Source organism: Callospermophilus lateralis, unplaced genomic scaffold (genome assembly GCF_048772815.1).
Source record: "Callospermophilus lateralis isolate mCalLat2 unplaced genomic scaffold, mCalLat2.hap1 Scaffold_52, whole genome shotgun sequence".
In the NCBI taxonomy this organism is placed as follows: Eukaryota; Metazoa; Chordata; class Mammalia; order Rodentia; family Sciuridae; genus Callospermophilus; species Callospermophilus lateralis.
In genome coordinates this window covers 4,258,186-4,273,476 of record NW_027514454.1, presented here as the reverse complement: position 1 = coordinate 4,273,476, position 15,291 = coordinate 4,258,186, and positions in this window count along the sequence as shown.

Genomic DNA, 15,291 nt, shown 5'->3' with positions numbered 1-15,291 from the left:
GGGTTTCCTTGCCCTCTTGCTTCTGGTTGGTTTGGCCAATAAGGAACAACAGCAGGAGGTGAGAAGCCATAATGAGAAAGAAATGAGAGTATTTATTCTCCTATGCCCCCGCCCACTATGGTAATTGGCAGTGACCATAGTTCTCTACCAAAGGCTACATTTTTCTTATGGATGTCCTCTCCATCATGGCCACATGTTTTCTAGCTTCCAGTATCAACTTCCTTCCCTTATCACTTCAGAGCCACCTAAATTTCTTTAAAATAGCTTTCCACGAGGGCCAAATCCTTCATATGCCACCATCCCTTAACTCTGCCCACATTCTTGAAAACCAGTGTGTTCATTCAGTAACTGCCCCCGCCTTGGGTGTGCCTTCTATTTCCTACCAGGATCCTGTTTCATACAAATGTATAATGCTAAGAGCTACAAAAGTACACTCACATAGAAATAAAGCAGGGTAAGTGACAGAAGTGAGAGGGAATAAAGGGAGGAGGGCTTGTTAGCATCCAGTGACTAATAGTAAGGAAGACATTTGAGCAGAGACACAAAGTGAATAGGGAGTAAGTCCTGTGATATCATGAAAGAGCACCCCTCACAGAGGGAATAACAAATGCCAAGGTCCTGAGATGAGACCTTTCTTAGTGTTTAAAGGGCTACAAGAGGTCTGCAGTGTCTGGAGTACAATGAGATCAAGGACGGGGTAGAAAAAAGAGATGAGAGTGGTAGCAAAGACCAGCATAGGTAGCGCAATATAGACCACACTGAGGACTTTAAAGTTTATTCTGAGAGAAAGGAGAAGCAGTTGGAGAGTTTGATCAGAGGAAGAGCATGACCTGACTTTATTTTTTAAAGGATAACACTGTTTGCTATATGGAGAAGATGCTCTAAAGAGACAAAAGTGGAAGCAGGGAAAACCATTTATAGGCAATTCCTGTTGTCCAGGCAAGGGGTGACAGCAGCCTGGACTGAAGTCTAAAGCGGCGAATAGTTTGTTTTTGTAAATGTTAATTTGAGATGCTTATTCTTCATCCAAGCTGGAGATGACAAGTAGGCAACGGGTTTTCAGCTTTGGAGTCTGGAGAAGAGGTCAGGATAAAAGCAATAAATTAGGGAATTATCAGTCTATAAATGACACTGAAAGTCATCAAACTGGATGAGATCATCTTGTGAGTGTCTTTGGAGATGAAGAGGTCCAAGGGTTGAGTGCTGGAACCTATCCCACTTCAGGGTTCAGAGTCCAGCAATAGAGACTGAGTGAGGAAGCAAGGCATTCAGAGTGGTCTCGTTGTTTAAGCAAAGAAATTTCCAAAAACAAGGAATAATCACCCATGTGGACCTAGATGGAGCTGAGAATTGATTGCTGCATTTAGCACTGTGAAGCTAATTGGTGCCCTTAAATGGAATTGTTCTGGTGCATGGTGTAGATAAAATCTGCTTTAAAAGGGTTTTAGAGATAGAATGGAAGGAAAGGCATTGAAGTCAAGGATGAAATATAACTTTTTTGAATGTTCTGCTATAAAAAGAAGGAGTACACCAGGAACATGGCTGGAAGGGAACATAGGGTTCAGGAAGATTTTGTTGTGTTTTGATTTGCAGGCTGAAGAGGATGATCCAGTAGAGAGAGGGGGGAAAATGGGGAAAAGATAAAGAAGCCAATCGTGCAGGACAGAAGGGCTGGCCTTCAATAGGAGTGCAGTCAGTTCAGCCACAATTCAACGAGGGAAGATGAGTGAGATGGAGCTGAATGTGTAGTTGAGGTGGTGAAAGCTGATGGAGATTCTTTCTAGATTGCTTCTGTTTTCTTAGTGGGAAATAAGAAACAAAATTCTCATCTAGGAATAAGGAAGGAGGACGAGGCATTGGTAGTTCTGTGGAAAGAATATGTAAATAGGTGTCTAAGAGAGTGGGAGAGTGAATTGACTGGAAATGTAGAAGAATCACTGGGCAGCACTGAGTCTCTTTGAGCCGGCCAGGGACAATGGCCCACGCCTGTAAAACCAGCAAGTGGAGAGGCTGAGGCAGGAGGATCCCAAGCTTGAGGCCAGTCTCAGCAACTTAGCAAGACCCTATCTCAAATTAAAAGTGTTTTTTTGTTTGTTATGCTCGAATTCGGGACCCACAAAAGACCACCAGAGACCAAGATCAATGTAAACAGCAAAGAGGTGTTTATTGCGAGCTAACTCGGTCCTCCACAGGCACACACAGCAACTGGTGATGCCGAGAGGCCCCAAGCCCAGGGTCTGCAGCAGTTTTATACATTCTTTGGAGAAGGCAGGGACCTCGCATACATCATATCATCCCTTAGCAAATCATCACACATCACAGGGAAAATCAAATAACAACTCTAAAACATGATTAGCACATTCACTGGCTGGAACAAGTTGGGGAGGGGTGATTGGTTACTACAAGAGGGGGATTCGTTTGAACTGATTGGTTTAAGCAAAGAGGGGTGTACGTGGCTGAACTACATGGTTTCCCAACACGTTATCAACCACCATAAACTACTGGGAGGGTCATCTGGCATCCCAGGTATTTCCCTGTCTCATGCTGATTGGTGGCTGATAGGGGGTTGCAGGGACACCTGGTGCAGCAGATCTCTTCTGTTATTTGTAGAAAAACAACTCAGCAGAGTGGTATGTGCCTAAGAGTGCTCTTGTGGGTCTTTCCAAGGACAGAGGTGATGTCCCTTCCTTGGACAGACCTTGCTCTGAGGTAGAGGCTGGTTTTTCAGTTTTGTTTTGTTTTTTTAAGCCTGGGGATATAGCAAAGAGGCAGAACACTCCTGGCTTCAATCCCCAGTACTGCAAGAAAGAAAAAAAAAGTCCCTTTGAGATTTTATCAACCATATATATTCTGGTCAGACTAACACAGGGTTCTATTTCCCATCTTCAGGATACTGTCACTCTTGGGAACCACTCACTCCTCAACCATAATCTCTTGGTATATTGAGAAGCTATTTTCCAAGCTTTGGGATGGATGCCTTTCAGGCAGGATACCACTGGAAAGCCTAGTCCTGGAAATAGCAGAGTTTTCCTAATCTTCCTAGGTCTGTCATGGGAGCTGTCTCGTCTGGGAGACAGGAATTAATGCTGTAACTCTGCTTTCACTCCCTTGGTCTTTCTGTAAGGTACTTCAGTAACCAAAGACTAATAGGGATCCTGTCTCCACCCAGTGAATTTAGAATCTAGTTGGGAAGCAGGGATTTACACACAAACCCCTATGTACAAATAACTAAACACACTTTCAATTATGGGTTATGTAAACCAGATCAGATATTAGAAAGGATTAGAAACAGGAGAGATCAGGAAGGGATTGGCATTATGAGGGAAGTGTCTAATGAAGCAATGGGACATAAGAACATTCATTAGACATGCAAATCATCTGGTGGGCTTTCCAATGTGTGCCCTGAAATACATTACTGAGCTCAAATCCCTCCCAGTGCTAAAGCTCTGCTCTATGCCTTTGAACTGACACACCCTGTCAAAATATGTGGAAATTGAGTATTCTGAGTCTAGACCTCCAAGGGAGGCTCTGAAGGGAAGAAAGAAAGAGCTACTCACATGTTGGCCACCACCACCTTGCTCCCTCCCAGGCAGCTAGATGTAGAAGCCTTGGTCCATATTTCTCAAATCACTTCCTTTTCAATACTTCTTTGTTCTTGATATTTGTTTTAGTCAGTGTGCTCATATTTGGGTTTGAGGAGGTGTATCAATAGACAGATAAAGTCCCACTCTCCTAGGTTGGGCTCCTTCTAGTTCTTGGGAGTCTGAGATGTATACATTATCTCTGTTTTAGGTGGCTACAGCTGGGGCAGGAATTCACTCATTTTGTCTATTTAAATTAATAATCAGGGAGTGTGTTGTTTATTTCATAGCCAGTTGAGTGACAGATCTATGCCTTTACCTGATGCTGACACTACATGGGAAACACCATGTACTCTGGCTGAACTCCAGGAAAAGGCAAGTGCCACAAACAACTTAATTTTTAGATTTTATCTGTCATTCACTTTACCTTTCCAATGTTTCATAATGATAAGAAACTCATTAACATCTGTCTTTCCAAAGATCCTAAACAAGGCTGTTCATTTTGTAACCTTAAGGACATAGCAAAAACAACATTATAGCAAGCAGTGAAATTACACAGTGCTCTGGGACAAGCATTAGAGAGTCCTGAGAATATATTTAAGAATATCATAGGGAATAAAATGACTAGCAAATTTTAAAGAACATAAAAATGACATCATTTGGACTTAAAGGGCAAACAAACCATAGGTATATCTGAAATTGGCAATCTCAGAGAAAAAGCAAGAAAAAAAGACTGAAATAAATTTAGGTTAAACAAATTTAGACTATAGAGAGGCATAATTCTGGGCTAATTTCAAAAGCTGATTGTCCTTTGCCACAGTGGGACAAATAACAGCCCTTTCACCTGGCCTTGCAGTCTCCAGTGGGTGTTTTCAGGTTGCTATCTGTCAACAGCTGGAGCTGATTACAGGTTTTTTAGTGAAGAACAATCAGAAGGTTTGCCTTTGGAAACCTGGGGAGGGACTTTCTCATTAGACAAGCCTTACATCGAAAGGGAAGAAGAGAACCCTTTTCTTAGACTTTCAGAGAATCTGAACTGTTGAAAGAAAGGTGGACTTTTCAATCCTGAGGTCCATGTCTTGGTCAGGAAGGCAGCTTCCTTGAGCAGAAAGGAGAGGCAGACAGAGCAGATGAGGTCTGTGGATGAGCTGGGAGTCAACTAGTAGAAGCTCTACACAGGTCTTCCCCCTGATCTGACAGAAGAATCAGGATAGGAGCGAATGGAGACTATCATCTCTGAGTTAGAAGAAGAGAAGGGCTTGGGTTAGGGAAGGACTAACTGCTCCAGAGCATTTGTCATCCAGACGCTCACTTGGCAACTCAACTTGTATTATTACTTAATATCTATTTAGAGTCAGCATTTCCCCAACGAGGTGGTCATACTTTAGAAGGCAAGTTTTTTGTGTTAAGCGTTTGATCTCTATGGCAACCTATGAGATAAGTACTATTACTGGTTCTATTTTGCATAGGAGAAAAGTGAAGAGAGATGAGTAATCAACTGATATAGGATCAGCCAAGAAGTGTCTCCTTACATTTTTTCTTAAATAAAGCAATAAAGCAATGAGCAACAATGTGTACATTTTCAAAAACATCCTTTTCAACCTTCTTTCTTAAGCAAGTTTAAGATGCCATTTGGAATTCATAATTAAAAGTACTGGAAGCAAATTATTTAAAGGGAGAAACTCAAATGGTGCGCATTGAGAAGGCAAAATAGTCAAAGGGTGATCTTTAATTGGTTTATTCGACTGTAAAATGCAAAACGGTGAAGACTGTTATCTAAAGGAAAAGATAAAAGGCAAAAGCAGAGTCAAAGATAACAGATTTCAGCAGTCACAAATTTCTCTCTCTCTGGAAATCACAGCTGTTTTTTGTATCTGCCAACCAACTGGAACTCGTCAAAAGACTTCTGTTGAAAGCCCACAGGTCCTGGCAGGGAACACAAGAGCTGCACAACACATGGGTCCTCCCTTTCAGGACCTTACATTTTAAAATGGACTCATTACAAGACCGTGGAAAGAAACTGACTTAGTGAGGGGGGAAGAACAAGGTTTAGGATATGCTTTCATACACCCTAATATTTCAACCAGGGGCACAGCCCCTACTCTGTACAAGGGGGAAACAGTGACACTAATAAGACTATATGGGCTAAAAAGATTACTAACAATTTTAGTGCTTAGAGGTGGCAGCAGAGTTGACAATGGCCAGTGCTATGGTTTGAACATTTATCCCCTCCCAAACTCATGTTAAAATTTAGTTGCTGCTGTAATAATACTAAGGAGTGGAATCTTTAGTCCATGAGGGCTCTGCCTTCATGAATGAATTCATGCCATTAATGCTAGAGTGGATTCCTTATGAAAGACCAAACTGGGCTCCCTTCTGCCTCTCTCCCTCTCTTCTGCCCTCCTTTTTCCTTCGACCCTTCTTTGCTCTAACACCATGGAATGATGCAGCAAGAAAGCCCTCACCCCTTATCTTGAATTTAAAGCCTCCAGAACCACAAGCCAATAAATTTCTGTCCATTATAAATCATCTGGTCTGTGATATACTATTCTAACAGCACAAAACAGACTAAAACAGTCATCTAGTCAATCAACAAGCAGGAGCCTATATTCCAGACTAAATGCTAGTTATAGATTTGCCAGCACAGTAGAGCTGTCCCTATTGTCTGCAATTCAAGGGACCTTATTTCTTTGTGGAAACCAATGACTCAATCAGCATCAGGTAGAAGATCAGCTGGATTAACTTATCAGCTGAGCTCTTATCCAGTCAACACACTGTTGATTGCTTGGCTTTCTGTCATCAAAGAAACAGGGGTAGGCCTGCCCCTGGCTGCCAGAGGCCCCCACTGACAGCCCTCATCTCCCTCTTCTGACTGCCTTGCCTGTCCTACAACATTTCTACCCAAAGCTGTTTCCAGTGTTGACATTCATGCTAATCAAGGTCTCCCTTGAAATTTCATTTTTACTAGGCTTCATATATCTGTGGCATTTCTGGGCTTTAGACACCTTGTGCTCACAGAAGCTGTGTGAATAGGTGCTACCAAGATGGCTGGCTGAGATGAAAGAAAAAATGGGGTAAGCATTTACTGAAATTGGTCAGGCTGAAGTGGAAATCCCCAAAGAGAAATATACAAAACACTCTACTGCTTCTAGGAGGAATGGAGAGATTTGTGGAACCAGAGTGGGGGTGGGGGTCACAATATGGTACAAGCTTGGTTATATGGTGACAGGAAGATAAGCTGAATGCTATGACTCTTTAGATGAAAAACGAAAATTTTCAAACATGCAGGACAGTAAAGAAAATAATCTACTAGTGCCCAGATTAAACAAATGGTGGTGTTACGCCTTTTTGCTACAACTCTTCTGTTTTAAGAAATAAGATAAGGCCCACTTTGTGATCCTTCTGATCTCATGTCCCACCCAATGCATCCCCAAATGCAGATAATATTCAAAAAGAATGAGAGCTCCTAACTCATAGTATTGGGATTTTCTTTTATGGCTTCTCATTGGTTTTGGCTTCATGCTAAACATAATAAAGTTGTGCTAAATGACCATTGGCTTGTTTTTTTAAAAAAAATGTGTAATGTATGAGATAAAGCAAATTCTTTTTTTTTTTTTTTTGGATGTTCTATTTTCTGGGTTTTTGTACCAGGGATTGAACCCAGGATTTTGTTGTTGTTGTTGTTGTCTTTTTACCCCTAAGCCACATTCCCTGCCCTTTTTGATACAGGGTCTCACTAAGTTGTTTAGGACCTTCCTAAATTGCTGAGGCTGACTTTGAACCTTCAATCTTCCTGCCTCAGCCTTCCCAGGTGCTGGGATTATAGGCGTGTGACACTACACCCAGCAAATTCTATTTCTTATACACTGTGTTTATATACTCACTGTGTTTAAATGAAGCAAGCATGTTCATGTAACACGTCTTATGGATGGTTGCTCATTTCACAGTCACTTCTGGGCCCCATTTTTTAAATTCACTTCTTTTGACATTTCTCTCATGTAGCCTGTGTCTCTTCTATAGGTACCTAGCACCTCATCCTAAGAACTTCTCTCAGTGTATGTCAACAAGGACTAATCATATATATATATATATATATATATATATTAATTAATTTAATCTTCACAATAACCTTTTGAGACACAGTCATTATCTCTATTTTACAGATGAGAAAACTCAACTGCAAAGCATGCTGGTTTTTTTGTATATTTTCCTAAGAGAATCTTGTGGCTGTCATAAGCTCTTGTGTGCAGAGTAAACTACAGCTCTTGTCCAATTTTATGTCATTGCACTATGTAATTACTGGATCTTTAATAGGCCAGGAATTTGAACTATCCAGGCATTGCATCTTTACTTGGTTGTACTGTAGCTACTCCCTTGACTTTCTTAAAATACAGATTTTTCATTTCTTCATAGAGAATTCACTAGAAAACAAATGCTTCATTGGGTCCTGGTTGTCCGTTTGGCACACAGGAGTATGTGAGCCATCCATCTTCCTGAGTCTAAGGAAGGGATGGTGGTCCAGAAAGAGTAAATCATGTCCATTCAGAACAGCAAGATGCAAGACATGCATTTGCAGGGGAAGTGGAAAGATGCAGCTCCTTCAGCCATGACATCTCTCTGTCTTCTTCCTTTCCTTCTACATGCTGACTACCTTTCCCTTCCCAAACTGGTCTAGCCAAACAATAATCATTCTTCAAGGCTCAGCACAATCCTACATATCCTAAAGAGCCCTCCTAGACAGCTGGAGCCCATGCTGATTCCTCATCACACTGCCCTTTAAGCTGTGCAATTGTTTCATGAGCTTCCTTTGCTTACTTGCTTTGGCTGCAAATGAACTTCCAAAAAGTAGGAATAATGTACTTAGGTATATGATGTACACCTAATGACAACCACTACAAGACTCACTGGGGTGCTAGTTATTTATTATTTCAAGGATTGAAGGGGAGCATGTGAAGAGGACTGGATGTAGAAAGGAAGTCATTTCATGGTGACCTACCCAGTGCATCCTGAGGAAGCAGATGGTGTAGCTTGGGCATTGTATGACTACACAACAATAATAATATGCTTTCTTCCACTCCAAGCAAGAAACAATATAGACATGTAGGAGTTCTTTAAGTGGCTTCTTGCCCTGGTTTAGAGGAGGCTCAACTGGACCTGCCATTAGATTATGTCTAATAATAGGAATTAAGCACAAGACAAAAGTAGTAAAGTGAGGGGTTAAATAATAGGGACTCTGGAGCCCATTTTGCTGAGATCAAACCCCAGCCCTACCTCTGACTACCTGGGTGATCTTGAGCCAGTTATGTAACCTCTCTATACCTTTGTTTCTTAATCTGGAAAACTAGAGTGGTCATGATAGCACCTATCTCATAAAGTTGCTATTCATAAATCACTTAAAGCAGGGCCTGGCCCAAAGTGGAACCATACATGTGTTTACTATTATTATCCATGTCCCTACCTTCTCTTCTAACATCTTTTGAATTATTTTTTTAACTAAAATAGGGCTTTTGTTTGAATCACTTATCTTACTATCTTGCATATTGGGGGTACAACAGATCTCCTTAATGTGAATGAATGATTTTTGCTAAAGTGATCAGAAGAAATGCCTTTCAGCCAGGCACTGTGGAAAGAGTTTTGCAGATGGGATCTCAAATGCCAATGCTCTCACTAACATGTCCAAGTCTTGATTTCTTTATCTGTAAAACAGGGCATATAATACTTTATTCATATCATTCTGTAAAAATTAGAAATAATGCTGTATATGATCATCAGTTGACACACAATTGCCACCAGTAGATGCCTAGTGAATGACAGCAACTTTCAATATCATTGTCATTATCATGAACTGGGTTTTCCTGATATTCCATAAGTACTTAGCATACTGCCAAAACTTTTTTTTTTTTTTGTACCAGGGATTGAACCCAAGTGCTTAACCACTGAGCCACATTCCCCAGCCTTTTTTATGTTTTATGTTTTTATGTTTTATGTTAAATTGCTTTTTAATGTTGAGACAGGGTCTCACTAAGTTGCTCAGGGCTTCACTAAATTGCAGAGGCTGGCTTTGAACTTGTGATCCTCCTGCCCCAGCCTCCTGAGTCACTGAGATTACAGGTGGGTGCCACTGCTCCTGGCTAAAACTTATTTTAAAAAAGTAATTGCTGCAGGGGGGCACACCTTTAATCCCAATGGCTCAGGAGGCTGAGGCAGGAAGATGGTAAGTTCAAAGTCAGCCTCAGCAACTTAACAAGGCCTGGTCTCAGAATAAAAAATAAACAAAAGGGCTGGGAATATGGCTCAGTGGTTAAACACCACTGGGTTCAAGTCCTGGTAATAAAAATAAGTAGTTATTACTTATATTTTTCAAGTTTTAAGGCCTTTTAAAAATAATTCATAACTGCTCTTCTATAAGCTGATGTGAACTTTACATACAAACATATTATCTATAATTCTAACACTTTCTGCCAATTAGCCATGATAGACTAAAGAAATCTAAAAACAATTTTTGTCTTGTGTTTATATTTTAGGCAAATTTCTAGCTTTCACTATAATATACACATTGAAACATACATTTAAAATTCTTCACAAAAGAAGGACTTCAGCAATAGTCTAAAAATGGTTATCATATCACAGGTAGTGGCAGGCATCACTATTTTATAGAGAAACTGAACGCCAGAGGAATATAGTGAGAGCTGTTCAAGATGTACATTGCCTAAAGAAAACATTACAATTTTTTAAAAAAAGAAGCCATTACTCAAAATTCTTTTGATGTAACAAGGGTTTCATTCCTTTGAAACAATTTTCAAAGTGAAAGAAAAAAGTTTTCAGAAAAAAAAAGCAAATAGGTTTAGCTTTATTCAGAAGACTCTTAACAGAATCATGACATATTATAGCTGTAAGGAATCATCCTGAAGAAAATTTTAAGACAGTTGCCCCACATCACAGATTAGGAACTCAAGCCAAGAGCAGTGATAAAAGCAGCACAGGATCAGTCCTTCATTACCTCTTCTGCTATTGGTCACCTCTCTGGGCCCAAATCTTTATATCTGAACTAAACTCAAGAGCTACTGCCATTTCTTCTTTGACTTTAAATTTAGAAAAAATGTGAGAACTGAGATACATGCAAAAGGAAAGAGTTTACACCTGTGTATGTGAGACTAGCAAGAAAGAAATGAAAGAGCAAGGTGATACGAATATACTTCTAACATAATATTGTTTCATTAATGTCTTTGACTATTTCATCAATTTGTTTTAAAAAAAAGTCTAAAAACTGTTGGGTCAAAACTACATTTTTTTTTTGGTGAGGCCTACAAAGCTCTGATTATTCAAACATAGGAACTCACCAAAAGGCATGCTGAGTATTCGAGTCAGGTGGATGACAGGAAGAACCCCAAGAGTAATAACTGTATTAGTCAACCTGGTATCTATGGTCATAATGCATGTTTACGGAAAGCCCCATTATTCACAGCGACTCAAATAGAGCAAAGTCTTTACAGATGCTGGAGCACAAATTATGTTCTCAGAGAACATTACACTGTGCCTCTTGATTCCACTGAGAACTCTGCTTCCCAGAGGAAACCAGCCAGACCAGTGTGGGCAGCTCAGAAATGGCTTTGGACAGGTGCTTCCACAGTCTCTTTTCAATTCCATTTTTCTGGATTTTGTAAAGGGCTATCAGATACCAGGATTAGAGGCACAATGCTGATGAAGATTGTCCTGGTGTGACTTTCTTCATTGCCTTCTATCTTGCATATGGAAGTCACCTTTCTCCTTGGATTATGTGAAAATTATTCAGGGAGGGATGTCCTAAGGCTGAAGTTCTATTATAGAGTGGAGAAAATAACTTGCTAAATTCTTATTACATTCCTGCTCAAAAAGAGCCTCCGAAGTCTATGGAGAAGAGGAAGAGAAATGGAGATCAGCCCCCCAAGTCACCCTAGCTTTCTCAGTGTATTTTCCTCATGATTATTTAAACATGAGTTAATTTGAAATCTTAATTTCTGGATGATTTTTATCCAATTAATCGAATTTATTGTTATTTCCCTGATCATTAACACCTCCACTAGAGAAAAAGGGGATGAAATGAAAAAAATCTATGATTAGAAAATACTAAGCAGATATTTGATTTGGTCAGTATTGTAAGAGAAAGAATCTGAGAACAAAGTGACTTTAGAGATCAACACTTTGTTAAGATGGTTACCTATGCCTTAATATGTGACTGTAATTACTCCCCATAAGAAGGCTGCAGTTAGCAGCTCTAAGAGCAGCAGTGGCTTAGAAATGTGGTCAAGGGGCCAGACTCTCTGTCTCCATTCTCTGCCATCTCAGACAGTTGACTTTTCATCCTCATGCCTGTTTGCACAAGGTAAAAAGATGGTCTTCCCCATTCCAGGCAGTTTACCGACAATTGTATTTAAGGCAGAATGCAGGGAACAGGCTGACTGCCCATGTCTTCACCACTTTATCTAGGAAAATAACTTTTCCCAGAAACCCTCACAGATGGCCCATAAGATCACATGAGCCACACCTCATCTTGAGGGAGACTAAGTCATATGTCATTTTTCAGCTCTATTCTATGCCGAGAAGTAGGCAGGGAAAGGGGGTTTGAAATGACAATAGAATGAGCCAACCAACAGCAGCTGGCTCAGGGGGAAAGTATTGTAGATGACAAAACATAAGAAAATTGAGGCCAATTTCAACTAACATTTGTTGGTCATCCACTGTTTACTGGATCCACTGCTACTTTGTGCCAATGCTAAAGCCAAAAGCTGAGTTTCCCTGACCCAAGCTCTCTGCATGTGTGTTAGGCCACACTGTAGTCTGCTCAGAAGCAGAAGAAACAGGGTGAGCACTAGTTTTTTGCATTTGTTTAGAACTAAAGAAAGGGAAGGAGGTTCATTTTTTTGTTCCTGAACAATAAAGACACAAACACCTTTCTACTAGATATTAACATTATTTTTTTGGAGGGGGGGCAAGGGGTACCAGGGATTAAACTCAGGGGCACCTGACCACTGAGCCACATCCCTAGCCCTATTTTGTATTTAAGAGACAAGTTCTCACTGAGTTGCTTAGAGCCTCACTAAATTGCTGAGGCTGGCTTTCAACTCACGACACTCCTGCCTCACCCTCCCAAGCCAAGGGGATTACAGGCATGCGTCGGCCATTAGCATTAATTTTCTTAAAAAGATGTAATAACGCTGGGGTTGTAGCTCAGTGGTAGAGCACTTGCCTAGCACGTGTGAGGCTCTGGGTTCGATCCTCAGCACCACATAAAAATAAATAAATAAAATAAAAGTATTGTGTCCATCTACAACTAAATATTAAATCTATAATTTAAAAAAAAATGTAACAGGGAGGAAATTTGGTGATTACTGGCTAAGATTTGAATATCCCATAATTACAGTTTCTAGAGCATAATTTCAACCTACCGACGCACTTGAAGAGAGATTCAGTTTAATATCCCTAACTTTTCCTGAGTTGTCTAGGAAATTTGAGCTGACATGCTTCAGAAAAATAAGATATATACTCTATACTTAAATGTATGACTTAATGTCTACTACCTGAGATTATACAAAAATTTCATTAATGGGTGATCTGTGTTGTGTTTTCCAGTCTCCTGAAGACCTTAACATAACTCATTGAATTTTATTTTAGCTTCAAATTCTTCATATGAAATCAGTGATGATAACAAGCTTCCAAAACAATGGAGTGTTTTTGTATTTTCATTTTTGAGTCTTTTGGATGGTAAAGTCTCAATTCCTTATGGATACCTGCTATACACCCAACCTTTGAGAAACAGAAAAAGGTGTCCTAGAGGTGTTAAGAAAGCACCCAAGCTAGAACTATAATACAGGGCTCCAGTTTATTTGATTGTCTTATGAAATAAAAAGATAGATTGCTACTACCTCTTTTGTGGATCTATCCAGGACAACTTAGAGCAGGAAGTAGATCCCTTTCTGGGATCCAGATGCATCTTTCTGGGAAGAAACTGTTTTATAAATAGCAACTGGTGAAGTTGAAACCATACTATACTTCAGGTACATTGTGTCATTTTATGGGCTTACTAGGAAACCTAACTACTACTATTTCCACGAAAACAATATATTTAGGGTTTCTAACAACCAACTTCCATGTGCATTTCTGGAATAAAATCAATTCATAAATAGCCTCAGACTGTGGCCCCTGTCATATGGGTTTTGGAAATTCTTGTGTCATCTCCATAGTCACAGACACCCCGTGACTATGAGGTAGCTACGCTAGTAGGGAGTTCCCCCGGACATCACCACTGGTATTTCTCCCCCATATACACTTCCAAGTTCAGAATGGCTGTACCCCTAGCAGCTGAGGCAAAAAGTCCCTCCTGAAGATAGGTCTGTGGCACTTCTCCATGTTTGCTACAGAGATTCCCTGAGGTAGACATGCTGATACGATGGGCCTGGAGGAGATACACCACCCAGATCCACTGTCATGGAGGAACTCGTTGTCCACTTGCAAGAAATGTGGCCAACAGATGGCATCCTGTTACCGTGGGTCCGTCTCAGCTGGAAAGAGCCACTTGCCTGAGATTGTGCCTTTCTAGCATAGTCGACATCTAGTGGCCCATCACCTGGGATAAAGGTCAAGTCTGGTTCAACATTGGAAATACACGTAGGCACTACTCTTCAGAGCACACCAGTGGGTTGTCTGAGGTTTTGTTAGAACTAATTGTGATTTAACTTTTTTTTTACCCAATCTATTACCTCCCCTTTCCTTTGATAGGTTTTTGTTTAAAACAGATATGGCTTTTTAGAACAGTTTCTGATATACAGAAAAATTGAGCAGATATAGAGTCTCTATAAATCCTGCACCCAATTTCCCCTAAATTACCTTATATTAGTATCACAAGTTTGTTAAATTCATAAACCAACATCAATATATTTACTATTAACTGAAGTCTATAGTTAATTTAGTTTTCCTTAATGTTTATCTAATGTCCTTTTCCTATTCTAGGATCACATCCAAGGTACTATATCTCATTTAGTCATCATGGTTCTTTAGCCAACTCTCTTTTCACAGATTTGGATCCTAATAAATATCTGACATCCAAAATTCCATCTTGGAATCTGCTTCCAGAAAACTTAACCTGCGATGGTAGGTCACATACCCAACAAGCCTTTCTCCCTTCTTGCTTAAGAGCACCTCGGTTTTTTATGGAGAACAGCAATGGGCCCAGTCCTACGACATGAATCACAATGGGTCTAACACAATAGGTTCTTCCTAATTTTGTTAGGAATTTTGATTGATCCAGCAATGCATTTCTGACAGTCCTGACAAGACACAAGGGGATATCTGTCAGAGGCTTTCTGGAAAAATGTTCCTACTTGATTAAAAAAAAAAAAATACCACAAAGGTTCAAGGAGAAAGTTTGTTGTTTGTTTATTAGCCCACTTCCTATCCTATCTGTTTTGGACACTGGTACCTGAGGCCTGGAACTGCAGCAACCTCAGGCAACAAGGCAAAGTAGAGCAGCAAAGTCTCTAGACCTCTCATGACACCTCTGAGCAGCAGAATCAACTCAATAACTGAAATTCTTGTAAAGTAAATAATAAATGCTCTTATGTTTGAGACACTGATGGTTGAATTTCTGTTACTTGCAGCTGAAAGCATTTCTAACATGCACTCACTCAACTTAGCACACACACAAAAAGCATACTTTAAGGATTCTCATAGCTAA